The sequence below is a fragment of the Triticum urartu genome, chromosome 6, assembly GCF_003073215.2.
Source record: "Triticum urartu cultivar G1812 chromosome 6, Tu2.1, whole genome shotgun sequence".
Taxonomy (NCBI): Eukaryota; Viridiplantae; Streptophyta; class Magnoliopsida; order Poales; family Poaceae; genus Triticum; species Triticum urartu.
The window spans coordinates 195,552,613-195,575,010 of record NC_053027.1 but is presented as its reverse complement, the minus strand read 5'-3'; positions in this window follow the sequence as shown (position 1 = coordinate 195,575,010).

The following is a 22,398-nucleotide window of genomic DNA, read 5'->3' as shown; positions in this document are numbered from 1 at the left end:
AGTGCCTCCTTATTACGCACAAAAAAATGAATACCCCCTGCTAGCTGGGACCCACAATAGTGGGAGGCTGACTTGTGGGCCAACTAAGTTGACAGGATGGAGGGCTTTGTCAACTTAGTTAATATGAATGATTCTAGCTCCAGTGACCGTACGATGTCCATCCAATGGTAGTAGTGCTTCTTCAACCTCTGGTCTTCATGCTCCAGCCGCCCAAACCAGCGCCGGTCATGCCTCATGCTCCTGCCTCCCGTGGCCAGCTGCGATGTCGCGAAGGCCTCACTGCCCCTACTACTCCCACCGCTAGCCAGGCCATCCCTCTACTCACCCACACCCCCTGTTATTCTGCGGCGACGGCAACCTCACACCGCAGCGAACTAGTGAACCCTCATATTCCTCTATGTGTGGGCAATGTTACTATCCTTTTACCACACTTGTGCTTGAAAGTAGCACCATGTTCTTCATATAGAGAGTCTCTTGAGTTATCACTTTCATATACTAGTGGGAAATTTCATTATAGAACTTGGCTTGTATATTCCGATGATGGGCTTCCTCAAATGTCCGAGGTCTTCATGAGCAAGCAAGTTGGATGCACACCCACTTAGTTTCAGTTTGAGATTTCATACACTTATAACTCTAATGCATCCGTTGCATGGCAATCCCTACTCCTCAGATTGACATCAATTGATGGGCATCTCCATAGCCCATTGATTAGCCATGTCGATGTGAGACTTTCTCCCTATTTGTCTTCTCCACATAACCCCCATTATCATATTCTATTCCACCTATAGTGTTATATCCATGGCTTGCGCTCATGTATTGCGTGAGGGTTTAAAAGGCTGAAGCGCGTTAAAAAGTATGAACCAATTGCTCGGCTTATCAACGGGGTTGTGCATGATGTGAATATTTTGTGTGGTGAAGATGGAGCATAGCCAGACTATATGATTTTGTAGGGATAACTTTCTTTGGCAATGATATTTTGAAAAGACATGATTGCTTTAGTAGTAGGCTTGAAGTATTATTATTTTTATATCAAATGATAAACTATTGCTTTGAATCACTCGTATCTTAATATTCATGCCATGATTAGATACATGATAAAGATTATGCTAGGTAGCATTCCACATCAAAAATTATCTTTTTTATCATTTACCTACTCGAGGGTGAGCAGGAATTAAGCTTGGGGATGCTAATATGTCTCCATCATATCTATACTTTTTGATTGTTCCATGCCAATATTCTACAACTTTCATATACTTTTGGCAACTTTTTAAACTATTTTTGAGACTAACATATTGATCCAGTGCCCAGTGCTAGTTCCTGCTTGTTGCATGTTTTTTGTTTCGCAGAATATGCGTATCAAACGGAGTCCAAATGGGATAAAAACTGACGGAGATTTTTTTTGGAATATATATGATTTTTGGTATGAAAAATCCACGCGAGACAGTGCCCGAGGGAGGCACGAGGCAGGGGGCGTGCCCCTGACCCTTGTGGCCACCTCGTAAGGAGTTTGATGCCCTTCTTTCGCTGCAAGAAAGCTAATATCCGGATAGAGATCGCTTTAAAAGTTCAGCCCAATCGGAGTTGTGGATCTCCGGGAATATAAGAAATAGTGAAATGGCAGAATCAGGGAACGCAGAAACAGAGACAAACTGAGAGAGACAGAGAGATAGATCCAATCTCGGAGGGGCTCTCTCCCCTCCCATGCCATGGAGACCATGGACCAGAGGGGAAATCCTTCTCCCATCTAGGGAGAAGGTCAAGGAGGAAGAATAAGAAGGAGGGGGGCTCTCTCCCCCTCGCTTCCGGTGGCATCGGAGTGCCGTCGGGGCCATCATCATCACCGCAATCTTCACCAACAACTTCACCGCCATCATCACCAACTCTTCCCCCTCTATGCAGCGGTGTAACCTCTCTCTTACCCACTGTAATCTCTACTTAAACATGGAGCTCAACACTATATGTTATTTCCCAATGATGTATGGCTATCCTATGATGTTTGAGTATATCCAATTTGTCCTATGGGCTATTTGATGATCGTGATTGGTTTGAGTTGTATGTTTTATTATTGATGTTGTCCTATGGTGCTCTCCGTGTCGCGCAACCATGAGGGATACCCGTTGTAGGGTTTGCAATATGTTCATGATTTGCTTATGGTGGGTGGCATGAGTGACAGAAGCATAGACCCTTCTAAGTAGGTTGTTTGCTTATGGGATAAAGAGGACTTGATACTTTAATGCTATGGTTGGGTTTTACCTTAATGATCTTTAGTAGTTGCGGATGCTTGCTAGAGTTCCAATCATAAGTGCATATGATCCAAGTAGAGAAAGTATGTTAGCTTATGCCTCTCCCTCAAATAAAATTGCAATAATGATTACCGGTCTAGTTATCGATTGCCTAGGGACAAATAACTTTCTCGTAACAAAAAGCTCTTTACTAAAACTAAGTTAGTTGTGTCTTTTCCTAAACAGCCCCTACTTTTTATTTACGTACTCTTTATTATCTTGCAAACCTATCCAACAACACCTACAAAGTACTTCTAGTTTCATACTTGTTCTAGGTAAAGCGAACATCAAGCGTGCGTAGAGTTGTATCGGTGGTCGATAGAACTTGAGTGAATATTTGTTCTTCCTTTAGCTCCTCGTTGGGTTCAACACTCTTACTTATCGAAAACTATTGCGTCCCCTATACTTGTGGGTTATCAAGACCTTTTTCTGGCGCCGTTGCCGTGGAGCAATAGCGTGGGGTGAATATTCTCGTGTGTGCTTGTTTGCTTTATCACTAAGTAATTTTTATTTCCTGTTCTTAGTTGTTCTTTATCTTTAGTTATGGATATGGAACATGAAATACCAAAAAAATTAGGTGTACTTGCTGCTCATGGAGATGAGGAACCTCCTAAAACCCTCGATGCTCGTTATGTGACAGATATTATGTACTACTTTGATAATCCAAAGAAAACCCCATCAATTTGGTAATGGGAGACACGTTGGATCAACGTGAATACTTTAGGGATTATCGCTTGACTCAAAAAGGGAAACTATTATGGGATCAAATTTATATGTTGAAATGGTAAGCTAGGCAACTATGCTTGAGATATGATTATACTTGTTGCTCTAGGATGAAGGTTCCACACCTTCCCTTTTTATGTAAATTTAATGATAATGAAACTTTGGCTTCTTATGCTAGAGGTATATATGACTATTATGATGTGGAACAAATAGAAGAATTTGCTGCTTTTATGGGTGCTTATGAAATTGAATCTATGTTCAAAGAATATGAAAATCCTTATGATGATGTCTACAGACCTGAAAATTTAGCTATCCTTAAATATTGTTATGAGAATTATGAATACAATTCCGATATTGATGCGTTTATTGAGAAAATCTCCACTGTCCCAGAAGAGACTAATATTTTGCAGGAATCTATGGAAGAAGAAATTGATGAAACTGTGAGCTCATTGGATGAAAAAGATGAGGAGGAAAGCGAAGAACAAAAGGAGGAAGAGCGGATTGATCACCCGTGCCCACCTACTAATGAGAGTAACTCTTCAACTCGTACATTGTTTAATTTCCCTTCACGCTTACCGAAGGATGAATGCTATGATAATTGCTATGATCCCGTTGATTCTTTTGAAATATCCCTTTTTGATGATGCTTGCTATGCTTGTGGCCAAGATGCCAATATGAATTATGCTTATGGAGATGAACTTTCTATAGTTCCTTATGTTAAACATGAAATTGTTGCTATTGCACCCTCACATGATAGTCCTATTATCATTTTGAATTCTCCAAACTACACTATATCGGAGAAGTTTGTGCTTATTAAGGATTATATTGATGGGTTGCCTTTTATTGTTGCACATGATGATCTTGATAGATATAATATGCATGTGCTTGCTGCTCCTACTTGCAATTATTATGAGAGAGGAACTACATCTCCTCCTCTTTGTGTTTCCAACACGAAAAAAATGCAAGAAACTGTTTATACTATGCATTGGCCTTTAGTTTCTGTGCATGAATTGTTCTTTTATGACATGACGATGCATAGGAAGAGAGTTAGACTTCGTTGTTACATGATATATTTTACTTTGTTCTCACTACTAAATTATAAATCATTGTTAACTAAAATTGGCTTTGATATACCTTGGGATCCGGGTGGATTCACTACTTGAGCACTATATGCCTAGCTTAATGGCTTTAAAGAAAGCGCTGCCAGGGAGACAACTTGGAAATTTTAGAGAGTCCTTTATTTCTGTTGAGTGCTTTTATAAAGTTTAAAAACAAAAAAAATAAAGAGGGGAACCTAAATCTTTTTCAAAAAGGAAAGTGAAAGTGAGAGAGACAAGCATTGTTGAAGTGGGAGCTAGCCTTGCACTTTGTTCATGCTCACAGAAAATTTGTGAATCTTGATTATAGAAACTTTTCAACAAAAATAATTATCCCCTTGTACAATTCAATGTATTATAAAAATAATGTGCCAAGGTTTGCCTTTAGGATGTTTTAGATGCTTGTTGGTTTGTATGGTGCAGGACAGAAACTTTGACTGTAGTGCACGATTTTACATTTTTTACTTGACGTCGAATGGTTCTGACTCTTTTTGCACTGTCTTTCTATAAAAATTGTTTATTTTTCCTAATTTTGGTAGAATTTTTCAAGTATCATAAGTATGGTGAATGTTCAGATTATTACAGACTGTTCTGTTTTAGACAGATTCTGTTTTTGATGCATAGTTTGCTTGTTTTGATGAAACTATCGAATTATATTAGTGGATTAAGACATGAAAAAGTTATATTGCAGTAGACACAATGCAAAAACAAAATATTAATTTGTTTTCAATGGTACTTAGAGCAGTGATTTGCTTTATTATACTAACGGATCTTACCGAGTTTTCTGTTGAAGTTTTGTGTGGATGACGTGTTCGATGATCGAGAAGGTCTTGATATGAGAAGAAGGAAGAGAGGCAAGAGCTTAAGCTTGGGGATGCCCTAGGCACCCCAAGTAAATATTCAAGGAGACTCAAGCATCTAAGCTTGGGGATGCTCCGGAAGGCATCCCCTCTTTCTTCAACAAGTATCAGTATGTTTTCGGATTCGTTTCGTTCATGTGATATGTGCAAATCTTGGAGCGTCTTTTGCATTTAGTTTTCACTTTTATTTTATGCACCATGCTGGTATGAGGTAGTCCTTGGTTGATTCATAGAATTCTCATTGCACTTCACCTATATCTTTTGAGTATGGCTTTATACAATGCTTCATGTGCTTCACTTATATCATTTGAAGTTTGGATTGCCTGTTTCTCTTCACATAGAAAACCGCCATTTGTAGAATGCTCTTTTGCTTCACTTATATTTGTTAGAGCGTGGGCATATCTTTTGTAGAAAGAATTAGACTCTCTTGCTTCACTTATATCTATTTAGAGAGATGACGGGAACTGGTCATTCACATGGTTAGTCATAAAATCCTACATAAAACTTGTAGATCACTGAATATGATATGTTTAGTTCCTTGTAATAGTTTTGCGATATAAAGATGATGATATTAGAGTCATTATAGTGGGTAGTTGTGGATTAGTAGAAAATACTTGTGTTGAGGTCTGTGATTCCCGTAGCATGCACGTATGGCGAACTGTTATGTAACGAAGTCGGAGCATGAGGAATTTATTGATTGTCTTCCTTATGAGTGGCGGTCGGGGATGAGCGATGGTCTTTTCCTACCAATCTATCCCCCTAGAGGCATGCGTAGTAGTACTTTTCTTCGAGGGCTAATAAACTTTTTCAATAAGTATGTGAGTTCTTTATGACTAATGTTGAGTCCGTGGATTATATGCACTCTCACCCTTCCATCATTGCTAGCCTCTTCGATACCATGCATTGCCCTTTCTCACCTCAAGAGTTGGTGCAAACTTCGCGGTGCATCCAAACCACGTGATATGATACGCTCTGTTACACATAAGCCTCCTTATATCTTCCTCAAAACAGCCACCATACCTACCTATTATGGCATTTCCATTGCCATTCTGAGATATATTGCCATGCAACTTCCATCATCATATACATGACTTGAGCATTCATTTTCATATTGCTTTGCATGATCGTAAGATAGCTAGCATGATGTTTTCATGGCTTGTCCGTTTTTTGATGTCATTGCTACGTTAGATCATTGCACATCCCGGTACACCGCCTGAGGCATTCATATAGAGTCATATCTTTGTTCTAGTATCGAGTTGTAATATTGAGTTGTAAGTAAATAAAAGTGTGATGATCGTCATTATTAGAGCATTGCCCCCCCCCAAAAAAAAGAGGCCAAAGAAGCTTACATAAAAAAGGGGGGCCAAAGAAGCCTGCAAAAAAAAGAAAAAAAAAGAAAAAGGGGAAATGCTACTATCCTTTTACCACACTTGTGTTTCAAAGCAGCATCATGTTCTTCATATAGAGAGTCTCTTGAGTTATCACTTTCATATACTAGTGGGAATTTTCATTATAGAACTTGGCTTGTATATTCCGATGATGGGCTTCCTCAAATGCCCGAGGTCTTCATGAGCAAGAAAGTTGGATGCACACCCACTTAGTTTCAGTTTGAGCTTTGATACACTTATAGCTCTAGTGCATCCGTTGCATGGCAATCCCTACTCCTCACATTGACATCAATTTATGGGCATCTCCATAGCCCATTGATTAGCCGCGTCGATGTGAAAGTTTCTCCCTTTTTGTCTTCTCCACATAACCCCCATCATCATATTCTATTCCACCTATAGTGCTATATAAATGGCTTGCACTCATGTATTGCGTGAGGGTTGAAAAGGCTGAAGCGCGTTAAAAAGTATGAACCAATTTCTCGGTTTATCAACGGGGTTGTGCATGATGTGAATATTTTGTGTGGTGAAGATGGAGCATAGCCAGACTATATGGTTTTGTAGGGATAACTTTCTTTGGCCATGATATTTTGGAAAGACATGATTGCTTTATTAGTAGGCTTGAAGTATTATTGTTTATGTCAAATGATAGACTATTGCTTTGAATCACTCGTATCTTAATATTCATGCCATGATTAGATACATGATCAAGATTATGCTAGTTAGCATTCCACATCAAAAATTATCTTTTTTATCATTTACCTACTCAAGGACGAGCAGGAATTAAGCTTGGGGATGCTGATTCATCTCTGTTGTATCTATAATTTTTGATTGTTCCATGCCAATATTCTACCACTTTCATATACTTTTGGCAACTTTTTATACTATTTTTGGGACTAACATATTGATCTAGTGCCCAGTGTCGGTTCCTGTTTGTTGCATGTTTTTTGTTTTGCAGAATATCCATATCAAACGGAGTCCAAACGGGATAAAAACTGACGGAGATTTTTTTTGGAACATATATGATTTTTGGGAAGAAAAATCCACGCGAGGCGGTGCTTGAGGGAGGCACGAGGCAGGGGGCGCGCCCCACCCCCCTGGGCACGCCCGTGATCCTCATGGCCACCTCGTAAGGCAGTTTATGCCCTTCTTTCACCGCAAGAAAGCTAATATCCGGATAGAGATCGTTTTAAAATTTCAGCCCATCGGAGTTACGGATATCCGGGAATATAAGAAACGGTGAAAGGGCAGAATCAGGGAACGTAGAAATAGAGAGAGACAGAGAGACATATCCAATCTCGAAGGGGCTCTCGCCCCTCCCATGCCATGGAGACCATGGACCAGAGGGGAAACCCTTATCCCATCTAGGAAGAAGGCCAAGGAAGAAGAAGAAGGAGGGGGCTCTCTCCCACTCGCTTCCGGTGGCACCGGAGTGCCGCCGGGGCCATCATCATCACCGCAATCTTCACCAAGAACTTCACCGCCATCATCACCAACTCTTCCCCCCTCTATGCAGCGGTGTAAACTCTCTCTTACCCGCTGTAATATCTACTTAAACATGGTGCTCAATGCTATATATTATTTCCCAATGATGTATGGCTATCCTATGATGTTTGAGTAGATCCGTTTTGTCCTATAGGCTATTTGATGATCGTGATTGGTTTGAGATGCATGTTTTATTATTGATGTTGTCCTATGGTGTTGTCCGTGTCGCGCAACCATGAGGGATCCCCGCTGTAGGGTTTGCAATATGTTCATGATTTGCTTATGGTGGGTGGCGTGAGTGACAGAAGCACAGATCCGAGTAAGTAGGTTGTTTGCGTATGGGATAAAAAGGACTTGATACTTTAATTCTATGGTTGGGTTTTACCTTAATGATCTTTAGTTGGTGCGGATGCTTGCTAGAGTTCCAATCATAAGTGCATATGATCGAAGTAGAGAAAGTATGTTAGCTTATGCCTCTCCCTCAAATAAAATTGCAATAATGATTACCGGTCTAGTTATCGATTGCCTAGGGACAAATAACTTTCTCGTAACAAAATTCTCTTTACTAAAACTAAGTCAGTTGTGTCTTTATCTAAACAGCCCCTACTTTTTATTGACGTAATATTTATTATCTTGCAAACCTATCCAACAACACCTAGAAAGTACTTCTAGTTTCATAAATGTTCCAGGTAAAGCAAACATCAAGCGTGCGTAGAGTTGTATCAGTGGTCGATATAACTTGAGGGAATATTTGTTCTGCCTTTAGCTCCTCATTGGGTTTGACACTCTTACTTACCGAAAATTGTTGCGATCCCCTATACTTGTGGGTTATCAACCAGCTACATCTTCGCACGCAAGGAAGTGCCTGACAGTCAGGGCCCACCTGGTCGAAGCGTACGTAGCGTTGTCATTCTGGTCACGAACATGTACGTACATACTGGTCCATGTAGAGGCGCGCACATGTCCTAGTAGAGGCACGCACGTAGCATGTACACGTACGTACAGCGACCAGTGTGCAAGAAAGAAAATACGGCCACGTATGTACATACGGGCAGGGTCTCGAACGCCTACTCATGCATACGTACGGCCAGGGCTCGTGTACATGGCTGGGTCGAAACAGAGAAACAGCGTCGTCGTCGTGTTCATGGGGAGCCAACCGGCTGGGTCAGAATGGAATGCGTCGTCGTGTTCATCGGGAGGGCTTGGAGGGAACAGCCAATGGAAACGAGGCCTGGCGTACCACAGAACGGAGGAAACGGCCTTGTGTTCGACCGGCCACGGTTGAAATGGGATCCTATTCATCGGGAGGGGTCTGGCGTACCGCAAAATGGAGGAAACGGACCTCCTACGGTCGAAACGGGGGTCCTATTCATCGGGAGGGGTGTGGCGTACCGCAAATCGGAGGAAACGGACTTGTGTTGGAGCGCTACGGTTGAAATGTGGGTCATGTTCATCGGGAGGGGTGTGGCGTACCACAAAACAGGAATCCATGAGATACTGTTCATCTCCACCATCGACCCCTCTAGGCTCCACGGGCTATTGTTCATCCACCGTCGACCTCCTCCAGCCTCCACCTACGATTGTTCATCCACGGGCTCCTGTTCATCCAACCTCCACCGCGCGCTACTCCACCGGCTACTGTTCAACCAGCCCTCTCCACGGGCTCTTGTTTAAACACCCCTCCACGGGCTACTGTTCATCCAGCCCTCCACCGTCTACTGTTCATCCAGCCCTCCACGGGGTCGTCTTGTTCATCCAGCCCTCCACGGGGTCGTCTTGTTCATCCAGCCCTCCACGGGGTCCCATTCATCTAGCCCCAACCATCTCGATCAATTGGGGTCCTGTTCATCCAGAGGCAACACCACGGGTTCCTGTTCATCCACCCCCACTGGGAACTGTTCATCCAATCCCCCCAGCAACGCTCACTGTTCATCCAGAGGCAGCACCGATCGGCTTCAGTTAGCAGCAGTAGCGAAGGAATCACTCGGGTTCAGTAATGTAGCTAGTGTAATCGCTCGGGTTCAGTTAGAGCCGAACGCCTCGCACACACGCGCGTACGTGTATGAGAGAAACGCGCATCGCTCGGCCCCGACCACCCACCATAACCAGGAACTCCCCGAAATTTTCCTCGCCCTAGCTTCTACCATGGTTTTTCCCGTCATGGACGGCCCAAAGAATGTCATGCAGCTGCTTCTCCGGCCCGCCCAGGACGAAAAGCCCATTTTCTGTCATGATTTTTTGTCATAGAAGTAGGAGCCCACCACATCTATGATGATACCGGGTTTTTCACAATTATCGTCATAGAAGTGTCATAAGTATGACAGAATTTTTTTTCGTTCGGCCCAAAATGTCACGGATGTTTCTTTTTTGTTGTGCATGTTGCAGATTCTTCTTCGACAAGTAAGAGTTATGATATAGGGTTACTGTCTACACTCAACTTCTCGATGGCATTGATGGGACTTTACACCTGTTTGTTGGTTTTTGCTAAGACTTATGAGGTATATCTCAGTTTTACATTGTTTATACTGATCCAGGGATGGCACAGATTCATAGAGGCTTGACCGTTTGAGGTCAGGTCGATACAGAGATGGTATCAGAGCACATGATGACTTTAGGATGTGACCCTAGAAACTGGAGAGCCTTAGGAAAGGATCTCTAAAAAAGTTCTTTTCAAAAAGAGCCCTTACTTCTCATCTTTTCTGATCTTATCAAATAGTCCCTCTTACCTAAAATAGTTAGAATATACCCCTTTCCCTTTTGACCACACAGAGAATCAACTAAGGACCATCTCAGAGTACAATGATCGAAGCTACAAAAATTGAAGACTCCGAAGACCCTGAAGAATCCCGATATGACCTATAGAAGACCAAACCCCTATTATATACCTATGTTAGATGCCATGATTTGTGAGAGGTCATTGTTTGATGTTTTTTCCTAATAGCCACAAATAAAACCAGCTTTTAAAACTATATTGTTTGTATGAGTATCTTTCTTCCTCTCTCTCCAACCTTACCTCCTTGCCGCAAAACCCATCATATGCCACCGAGACGTGACAATACCAGGAATAGCTCAGGGAGCAACGGACCAGCATAGAGCAGTTTCTCTAGACCCAAAACCAGATGCTGCAGCTCCTAATGCAGAACTAGAATGAGAACAACAACAATAACCCGCCACCTCAAGTTGGTAACCTTACCCGTTTCTTATGGTTGAACCCACCTATGTTCTCAAGCAGCACAGACTCGATTGTCATAGATGATTGGCTTCGCAAGATAGGAAGAGTGATGGTCACTGCAGGATGCACTGACATAGAGAAAGTGAGATTTGTCGCTCACCAGCTGGATGGACCGGCAGCCGAATGGTGGGAGAACTATACCACCACATACCCCATGCAGAATGTGGCTTGGGAGCAATTCCAGTAGGCGTTCTGTACCACTCATGTTTCAGCTGGAGCTATGAGCGTCAAGAAGAAATAATTTCATAACTTGCGCCGGGGAGGATGTTCAGTTTGTGAATATGTTGATGAGTTCAGCAGGTTGTCCCCTTATGCTCTAGGAGACGTGGCCACCGATGTAGCTAAACAGGATAACTTTTTGGAAGGTTTGAACGATGAACTTGAAGTTAAATTGACCGTTACTCACTTTGGGAACTACCAGGAGATGGTTGATAAATCTATTATCCTCGAAGCCAAGCATTAGTAGGTTGAGAACCACAAAAGGAAGCCTGGACCGGGAAAGTTTAGCTCTGGAGTTCAGCAGAAGCCCTGCTACACCCCATACTCAGGAAGTACAGGATTAGGACCCAATAAATTTGGAGGACACAACCATTAGAACCATGGAGGTGACTCTCAGCACGTAAGCATTGGACACCACCCCATTGGCCACCGTCATGACAGTGGAACTGGAGGAATTGGAAACCAACATCATCCCAAACCAGCTACACCTACAAAGAAGGATAAGAGCCATATTACCTGTTTGAGTGGAAGCACACAGGACATTATGCCAATGATTATCCAGAAAAGAAGCAAAGAACCCAAGGAACCTATGGAGTCACAAGGAAGCCCAGGGAATTACCGTAAGTTAATTGTTTTCATTGCAATGCTGCAGGACATTATGCCATTGACTGTACACACCCAAAGAAAGCTAGAGCTGAGTAGCTAAAATTTTAATGAGTGTAGTAGGAAGCTCTCTTATTTTTATACGGAGTTTAATTATGTAATGGAAATCTCAGAGATTGTAATGAATCCATGAAACAATAGAATAAATGTGTCATGAATTCATATGTGAAATTGTATGATTTGTTTCTCTACGAACTAGATTGTGACCATTTTCGAGGATACGAGAAATATGGTCAATGGATGAATTTGTGCATTTCATTTTAATGGTCATATTTCGCTGTGCGAACACTAGACCAATGAAAAGGAAAATGTGTTGGGTAACGCAGTAATTTCAAAAAACAATCCTACGCACACGCAAGATCATGGTGATGCATAGCAACGAGAGGGGAGAGTATCGTCTACATACCCTCGTAGACAGTAAGCGGAAGCGTTATGACAGCGCGGTTGATGTAGTCGTACATCTTCACGATCGAACGATCCTAGTACTGAACGTACGGCACCTCCGCGATCTGCACACGTTCAGCTCGGTGACGTCCTGCGAACTCACGATCTAGTAGAGCTCCGTGGGAGAGTTTCGTCAGCACGACGGCGTGATGATGGTGATGATGTTGCTACCGGAACAGCGCTTCTCCTAAGCACCGCTACAATATAACCGAGGGGGATTATGGTGGAGGGGGGCACCGCACATGACTAAATATCAATGATCAACTTTTGTGTCTATGGGGTGCCTGTCGGTGTCAAAACCGGCGGATCTCGGGTAGGGGGTCCCGAACTGTGCGTCTAAGGTTGATGGAAACAGGAGACAGGGGACACGATGTTTACCCAGGTTCGGGCACTCTCTATGGAGGTAATACCCTACTTCCTACTTGATTGATCTTGATGAATATGAGTGTTACAAGAGTTGATCTACCACAAGATCGTAAAAGCTAAACCCTAGAAGTCTAGCCTGTATGACTATGGTATTGAGTATCCCCAATCCGGACTAAGTCCTTCGGTTTATATAGACACCAGGGGGATCTAGGGTTACATAGAGTCGGTTACATAATATGGAATCTTCATAGTTGTTCGCCAAGATTGCCTTCCACGCCAAGGAGAGTCCTATCCGAACACGGGTGTAGTCTTCGGTCTTCGTATCTTCACATCCCATCAGTCCGACCCATAGATAACAGGTCGGACGTCTGACGACCCCTTAGTCTAGGACTCCCTCAGTAGCCCCTGAACCTGGCTTCAATGACAAGGTATCCGGCGCGTAGTGCTGTCTTCGACATTGCAAGGTGGGTTCCTCCTTCCGAACTCCAAAAAATAGTCTTCGGATGAAACAAACGTGTCCGGACCTGTAAAACACACCGCACACAAACGTAGAGAAAATATAATAACACACGAGTCCCATCTGCTGACAACTTTAGTAATATGACGTCACGTCCGTCCGATCATAATTTCGAACCGTTTTTCGCCCCACGTTTCAAGACGCGGTTGTCATTGGCACGTCTTGTCAAAGGAGAGATCGTGTCCCCTTATCACAGGATTCTCATCAATACGGGTGTGGGTAACCCAACTGTGCCGTTTACACAGCCCTTGGGAGCAGGCGAATTTTAAAGCGAACGGGGGGCGTTCGATATTCACCGCCCTTATAAGGAGATAAGATTCCCCTTTCTTCCGCCACACTTTCCACCTGCCTCTCCATCCTCGAGCTCCAACACCCAAGTCCTCATTCAAACCAGCACCCAACCATGTCCGGATCCGGAGCCGGCGACAAGTGGATGACCTCCTCCGTTAAGAGGGAAAATATAGAGGAGCTCCGAGAGGCCGGATACCTGGCCAAGGAGATTGTTCACCGACTCCCGGCCGAGGGACAGATCATCCCCACCCCTGAGCCTCATGACAGAGTAGTGTTCCTCATGCATTTTGTCCGCAGGCTGGGATTCCCTCTCCACCCGTTTGTCCGCAGATTGATGTTTTATTATGGGCTAGACTTCCATGATATAGCCCCTAACTTTATCCTCAACATATCGGCATTTATAGTCGTGTGCGAGGCCTTTCTCCGCATTCCACCTCACTTCGGCCTATGGCTGAAGACCTTTAATGTGAAGCCAAAGGTGGTGACAGGCCAACAAACAGAGTGCGGAGGAGCTATGTTGGGTAAGATGCCCAACATCACCTGGCTCGAAGGTTCTTTCATGGAGAAGGTGAAGGGGTGGCAATCAGGGTGGTTCTACATCACCGAGCCGCGCGACACTAACTAGACAGTGGCCCCCCAATTCTCATCCGAAGTTCTGATGTGGCTCACCTCCTGGCAAGAGAAGGGCCTAACCTGGGGTGCTCCGAACGAGCTGGCAGGGCTCCAGACGTGCGTCCAGAACATGATATCCAGAAAGATTAAGCCTGTCAATGTGATCCAGGTTATGCTCATCCGCCGGATCCTCCCGTGCTAACACTGGACTTGTTATTTATGGGAATTCGATCCGGCCAAGCACCAGACGCTGCTAGAGCTCTTCGGCACAGCGCACGAGGATATCTAGAAAGTGCTCTTCAAGGCCGGCGAGATGCCACTGCCTACAACTGAGGATTGTGGGCTTAGCTCAAAGCGCCAAGATAATTCGATAAGTTTTTTCATGCTCTCAAGGCATAACCTTTACTAGCATATTGTGAGAAAAAAGTCTAAGCTCTCCTATCATTTTTTTCCTTAGGCCTGGGTCGACATAGCGAGGCGGATTAACTATCTAGCCCTGCTACCCGAAGACGAAGAGACCCCACTCCTGATGAAGATGTTGTTCTCGGCGCCTTATGACGTGCCAAAGAAGAAGACCAAAAAGGAAGCCAAGGGGACCAGGAGTGGCCATCGTCAAAAGGATTCTTAGGAACTGTTGTCCGAAGACGAGACTGACCCTTCGGTCGCCGAAGACGGCGACAAGGAGGAAGAAGACAACTCCCCCCTAAGGGGGGAAGGAAGAAAAGGGTGGCCTCCACAAACCTAGAGGCGAAGGCACCCAAGAGGGGGAAGGGCTCCCTCGTGGATAACTCCGCGTGGGATGTCGATAGCGGTCCAGAACGAATGGCCCGGACTAAGCCTCGGGCCGCTTCGTAAGTACCCAAGACCTTATGCTCGTCCAAATGTTCGGCCCTTCCCCTTTGCAATATTGATATGTTTAATTTATGCTATTGCCGTCTGGCCCGTGATGGTTCTCTGCAGTCCTCGACAGAGGGCTCGCTAGATTCCAGGGAGATGGCTAGCATGTCGCCGCCACCTGCTCACTCTGCTTTTCCCAAGGGTGATGATGAGGTGGTGTCCCAAAGGGCCTTCCCTAACAAAGGGGAGGCTCTGGAGATTGTCAGGGCGGCGTCCAAGGGTGACTCCACGGCCGCCGGACACATGGGGGAAGAAACCCCCATGGATACTGATGGTGGGGGCCAAGTTCCATTCGGCCCTCAGCCGGATATCATTCTGGAGACTTGTACGGCTCCGGAGTCTAGCGAACGGCCTTCCCCGAAAGGAGGGGTGTGCCTGTTACGCCGGTGACCTCTATCCGACTAGAGGCACCGGATGATCTACTGGAAGCGCTGCGAGACGCTTCCATTGTAGATGAGCATCATGCCCTCATGGGTACGGTGATCAAAAAGGTTTAGTCTGCCAAAAGTGCACTGACCGAAGCCTGCACTAGCCTTTTAACAGCCTTTGAGGTAATAATAATTGTAGAAAGAATATCACAGCATAGATAGTAGCCCCTGATGCTCTGTTCGGTGTTCGGAAAGAAAAGCCAAACTAAGGATCAAAACAGGTTTCGCAGGAGTCTAACATATGATGTCTATGCGAATAAGCAGGCGTCGCTGCTGGCTACTGCTGCTCATACTACGGAGGTCTCCGAACTGAAGCGGAGCCTGGAGCTGGCTGAGGAAGAGCTTAGTGTTGTGAAGATGCAGCTGGAGGACAGCAAAGGTATGCTGTAACCTGTGCGTGTATGTTAGGAAGGATGAATACTTCGTGCTGACTAAAGTGTCATGGACTATGCTAGGGGCCACGACCGAGGTGGCGGCCCTCAAGAAGGCATTAGCCGAGGCCGAGAACAAAGCGGCCAAGGAACGCACCGCACGCAAAAAATACGAGGCCCGAGTCAGCGAGGTGCAGCAAGAGCTTTAGGATGCCATTAAGAAGTACGAGTCCCTGGAGCATGATTCAAAGACGCAGGCGTCCAAACTTTCCAAGGCTCGCCAGAGCGCACAAGAGGCTCGAGCCGAAGCCCAGAGCGCTCTTCAGGAACTCCAGGCGGCTAAGAAGATTGCGGCGGGTAAGTTTTTCATTATGCAAAGCAAGTTGATAAAGGGAACGCTCCTGTTGCTTACCCGAATTTGGTGCTCTACAGGGGCGTTTACGGATTTGCTATGCGGTGTATCCGATGTGCTGAATTCTATCGAGCCGAGGAAGGGAGTTTGACGGAGATGCTGTTCTGGTCTCAATATCTTGGACCAGAACATCCGGTATCCTTCAGCGACCAGCTGAAATAGTTGGTCGAGCTACACAAGGCAGCCGGGCTATGGCCTACCGCGCCGGTACCCAGCAGCTACTTCGGGCTTGTGAAGCAGCTTGTTAGTTCCTGCCCACGACTTGAGTTTGTAAAGTGGTCGGTCTGTATTGAAGGTGCCCGGATGGCCTTTGCTCGCTGCAAGATGTGGTGGGCGAAAATGGACGCCATCGAGCTGACCAAGGGGCCGCCGAAGGGCAAGGAGCATCGTACACCCGAGCGCTATTTTGCGGATGTCCTCGAGGGGTCTCGTATTGTAGCCACGCAGTGTGGGCAGGACGTTATTTTCGAGTGAATACACTCGTATTTTGTCTTGTATGATGACAACATATCCGCTTTGTAATATATAATTTTTTTATGTTTTGATTGTTTCCTCCTGTGCGACCGTGTTGTATGAAATCTGAGGGTTAACCAGTCGTCGGCTTCAGCCCTTGTGTAGGTAGTACGGAGGTGTTCGGGGTGGAATCTAAACAATCTTGATCCAATTATATGGTTCTTGAAGGAGTTGTTTAGGCAACGAACCAGTCAACTACACTATACAGCTTGAACGCCCCCACTTAGCTATAGGAGTTTTATAATAAAACATAGGCGCAGCCCCTGGTATACGAACTAGAGTGCTATCGGCGCCTGATCGGGCAGTACCGATCCTTCGCAAAATGCGGAAAAATCTCCAATGATTTGAGACCTCCGAACAGCTGACCAGCTCTCGCCGCATCATGACTGTCAGTTTTCGGCTTTCTCTACTGAGGTGCTCATCCGATTTAGACCAGGACACAATCGCAGTAGTTCTCCCTTTACTACCCTAGCCGATGTAGCGGAACGTAGGGTAGCAAGCACAGGAACCGGGCAACCCAACTATTAACCAAAGACATGATTTGGAGCCAATGCATATAATGCTAAATTCAGGGTGCCGACTATACTTATAGAAAGTGTTCGTACTTTTGTTGCCGTAATGTAAGGTGCTATAAAGCCCCTGGAAAACGTCAAACATACCAAAGTGTACGTGTGCTACCTGATGGGGTTATCCACAGGGAATCTGAAAAAGAAAACAGAGAAAAAAACAGAAAAAGACTTGAAGGTAAAAAGCTGGGGTCCTAAAGCTCCAGCTACACACTGTTTTCATTGTAATGTAATTAGTACGTCAAGGCGCATTGATAAAAATAGTGCAAGAAGAAATAGGCTATTTAGCATGCCGAAACCAGGGGAGAGCTGCATATGGGTCCTGGAAAACAGGTAGAGTTATCGTTAATGGAATCACCTAAAAAGTTCCCCATATGTCCGCGCTTCTCGCCGTCTTGGCGTATTTATCCTACAAGAGGACCGATGACCAGACCCCCCGATTGGGCCTGTGGGATTGACGCCTGAAAGGAAAACAAGTAAAAGTGAAAGTATGTGTGTATCCGATGTCGGTTGAGCCGTGCCGTGGATCACAAGTTGTTTGTGCCTCCGTCAATGCCCATGGAATTTTAAGTGCGTAGTTATGTACGCGCGGCACGAATGCCACCGCTTGATCGGGACTGAGACGGAGGCCGGATTGCTAGTCGAGCTCCTGACGAGCCGAGCTCTCCTGCTGCAGAGTAGTTCGGACCCTCTTAAGGATGTCCGCGGGCTCGTCAGCCGAATGAAGGGTCTGCTTGAGAAGGCCGCTTTGTACTTCTGCTGCTAGGGCAGCTGTGTGTTGTTCTGTACGGAGAGAGCGTTCCATATTGCCATTGACTGTTATAACGCCGCGTGGACCGGGCATCTTGAGCTTGAGATAAGCATAGTGTGGCACTGCATTGAATCGAGCAAACGCAGTTCGTCCGAGCAGTGCATGATAGCCGCTGCGGAACGGGACGATATCGAAGATTAACTCCTCGCTTCGGAAGTTGTCCGGAGATCCGAAGACAACCTCTAATGTGATTGAGCCCGTACAGTGGGCTTCTACACCTGGTATGACTCCTTTAAAGGTAGTCCTTGTAGGCTTGATCCTTGATGGGTTAATGCCCATTTTCCGCGTTGTATCCTGATAGAGTAGGTTGAGGCTGCTACTACCGTCCATAAGGACGCGAGTCAGGTGAAACCCATCAACTATTGGGTCTAAGACTAGTGTGGCTGAGCCCCCGTGACGGATACTGGTCGGGTGGTCCCGGCGATCGAAAGTGATCGGGCACGATGACCATGGCTTGAATTTTGGGGAGACTGGCTCTATCGCGTAGACGTCCCTAAGTGCACGCTTGCGCTCCCTCTTTGGGATGTGGGTGGCATATATCATGTTCACCATTTTGACCTGAGGGGGAAACTTCTTCTATCCCCCTGTGTTCGGCTGCCGTGGCTCTTCGTCGTCGTCCTCGCTTTGCGATCCTTTTTCCATGTTCTCGGCGTTTAATTTGCCAGCCAGTTTGAAAACCCAGCACTCTCTATTTGTATGAGTAGGAGGCTTGTAGGGGGTGCCGTGAATCTAGCATGGACGATCAAGTATGCGGTCCAAGCTGGATGGGCCCGAATTGTTCTTTTAGAACGGCTTCTTCCGCAGACCGGACTTAGAGCCACTGAATCCGGCGTTGACCGCCATATCCTCAGTGTTGTCACCGCTATTTCGGCGCTTGTATCTATTGCATCGAGACTTGTCTTTGTTATTTTTAACTTCAGGGGTGTCGGCGTCGCTTGCATTGTTTTTTCTACGGGACAACCAACTGTCCTTGCCCGCACAAAAGCGGGTCATAAGTGCCGTGAGGGCCTCCATGAATTTTGGCTTTTCTTGGCCGAGGTGGCGAGCGAGCCATTCGTCGCGGATGCTATGTTTGAAAGCTGCTAGAGCTTCAGCGTCCGGACAGTCAATGATTTGGTTCTTTTTAGTTAGGAACCTTGTCCAGAATTTCCTGGCAGACTCTCCGGGCTGCTGGACTATATGGCTTAAGTCATCAGCGTCCGGAGGTCGAACATATGTACCTTGGAAGTTATCAAGGAAAGCCTCCTCCAAGTCCTCCCAACTGCCAATGGAATTGTCAGGCAGACTGTTTAGCCAATGCCGAGCGGCCCCCTTGAGTGGCGTGGAGGTCATCTCTACGTGCCATATGGATGTGGAGAATGAAGTCTTCGATCCACACCACAGGGTCCATGGTCCCATCGTATGATTCTATGTTCACGGGCTTGAATCCTTCGGGGAATTCGTGATCCAGGACCTCATCAGTGAAGCAATGAGGGTATGCGAGGCCTCTATATCAGGCCGTATCATGACGCAGCTCTGATGAAGTCCGTCTACGGTGTCTGGCCTGCGCATGACAAGGTTTGTCATGTCAGAATAGGCGGCCGTTGTCACGTGTCGAGGTGCGTCCTCATGATCCGTAGATTGATCTGGTAGGTCCTTCTTTATTGTTCAGGTTCTGCCGAAGGTCATATGTATGGCCGTGGGCGAATTTACCTTTGCCTGAGTGACGAGGCAGGGCGGGCTGGTGTTCGGCATGGGTTGCCATTTTGTCCCGGCTACGCGGCGGCCGGTCAGCCGCATTGTATGATGGTGGTATATACTCCGGCGCCTCCTCATGGAACTGAGGTAGCAATTTACGTTTTGGGTAGCTTTTGGTTGGGAGCTTGAGGCTGTATTCTTCGGCTGCTAGGACATTAGTCCATTTATCATTGAGCAGATCCTGGTTAGCTTGAAGCTGCTGCTGCTTCTTTTTCAGGCTCCTTACAGTGGCTATTAGCTGGCGCTTGAAGCGCTCCTGCTCCAGAGGTTCCTCGGGCACGATGAAATCCTCGGTGCCAAGGCTCACCTCATCCTTGGAGAGCGGAAGATAACTATCGTCCTCTGAATCTTTGTACGTGTCCTGTTTAACAAGGCTAACCTGCACATCTTCCCGTTCGTCTTGTTCGTTTGTTGTGTCGACGGGGTCTTCATTGTCTTCGGCACTTTCCGGAGTGTCATCTTCTCCTGTGCCGGTGTTGCTATCTTTACTGCGGCGTGACTTGGAGCAGCGCCACTGGCACCGGCGCTTGGACTGTATTTCGGAAGGTTTATACTCAACTGGGTCTTCCTTGTCGTCGCCGTTGTTTTCCTTTGGTGCATCCACCATGTATACGTCATACGAGGAAGTGGCCGTCCAGCGTCCGGTCAACTGCGGGTTCTGGTCTTCTTCTTTTCTGGCATCGTTGTCCATACAGTCGATGTCCTCGGAGTCGTAATCAAGTTCGTCGGTCAAATCCTCAACCGTGGCTATAAAGTGGGTGGCGGGTGGGAAGCGAAATTCTCCATCGTCAGTCCCTAGTTCAAGCCGGATATAGTGCAGCTGAGAGTCCTCCGCTAAGGACAGACTTTTTAACGAGTTTAGCATGTCGCCTAGAGGCGAGTGCTGGAAGATGTCTGTGGCGCTGAATTCGAAGATCGATAAACAATCAAGCTCGGCATCCGCGGGCTCGTGTGGTTCGGAACCTACAGCCGGAGACGAGTCCGATGTTCTGGTGGCATAGGCATCGAGTGAGACCAGGTCCATGTGTGGCTCCAACGCCATTGAATCTGCGGCCTCCGTGGTGGGGTTAATTGAGGGAGTCCTGGATTAGGGGGTCTCCGGACAGCTGGACTATATCCCTTGGCCGGACTGTTGGACTATGAAGATACAAGATTGAAGACTTCGTCCCGTGTCCGGATAGGACTCTACTTGGCATGGAAGGCAAGCTAGGCAGTACGGATATGGATATCTCCACCATTGTAACCGACCTTGTGTAACCCTAGCCCCCTCTGGTGTCTATACCGGAGGGTTTTAGTCCGTAGGATAAGATACAATCATACCATAGGCTAGCTTCTAGGGTTTAGCCTCTCCGATCTCGTGGTAGATCAACTCTTGTAATACTCATATCATCAAGAATAAATCAAGCAGGACGTAGGGTTTTACCTCCATCAAGAGGGCCCGAACCTGGGTAAAACATCGTGTCCCCTGCCTCCTGTTACCATCTGCCATAGACGCACAGTTCGGGACCCCTACCCGAGATCCACCAGTTTTGACACCGACATTGGTGCTTTCATTGAGAGTTCCTTTGTGTCGTCGCCGTTAGGCTTGATGGCTCCTTCTATCATCGATAGTGATGCAGTCCAGGGTGAGACTTTTCTCCCCGGATAGATCTTTGTGTTCGCCGGCTTCGCACTGCTGGCCAACTCGCTTGGCCATCTAGAGCAGATCGAAAGCTACGCCCCTGGCCATCATGTCAGGTTTGGAAGCTTAAATTACACGGCCGATATCCGCGGAGACTTGATCTTCGATGGATTTGAGCCCCTGCCTTGTGCGCCACGCGGTCACGATGAGTACGATTTAGCTCTACCATCAGACCGTATTCAGGAGATCGCACCGGCAGCCGCTCCGAGCCTCAATTCAGAGCCAGTTGCGCCATCCATGGACGGGTGGATAGACCCCGTCACGGAGGCCGTATCCTCTGCGGCGATCGAGCTGAATATCGACCTTACCCTTCACGAGACCCGTGTTGCCAAACTGCCGGATCCTTCCCCGGCCACGGACTCCGAACCGCCTGCGCCCGTGCCTATCAAACTGACTGGGCTTCAATCATGGGGTTCACCTCCGCGGATATCTTTCAGCACTCGCCCTACGGCGACATACTGAATTCATTAAAGTCTCTCTCCTTGTCAGGAGAGTCCTGGCCGAACTATGTCCTGCAGGATTGGGATGCGGATGACGAAGAAATTCGCCGCCCACCCACCACCCACTTAGTAGCCACTGTCGATGACTTAATCAACATGCTCGACTTCGACTCCGAAGACATCAACGGTATGGACGACGATGCAGCAGACGACCAGGAACCACTGCCCACAGGGCACTGGATGCCCACTTCATCACATGACGTATACATGATGGACACACCAAAAGAAAACGACGACGAGGAACGGAAGGACGCAACGAAGGGTTGTCCCCTCTAGAAGCAGTCAAAGCGGCGGCGTAAGAGCCGC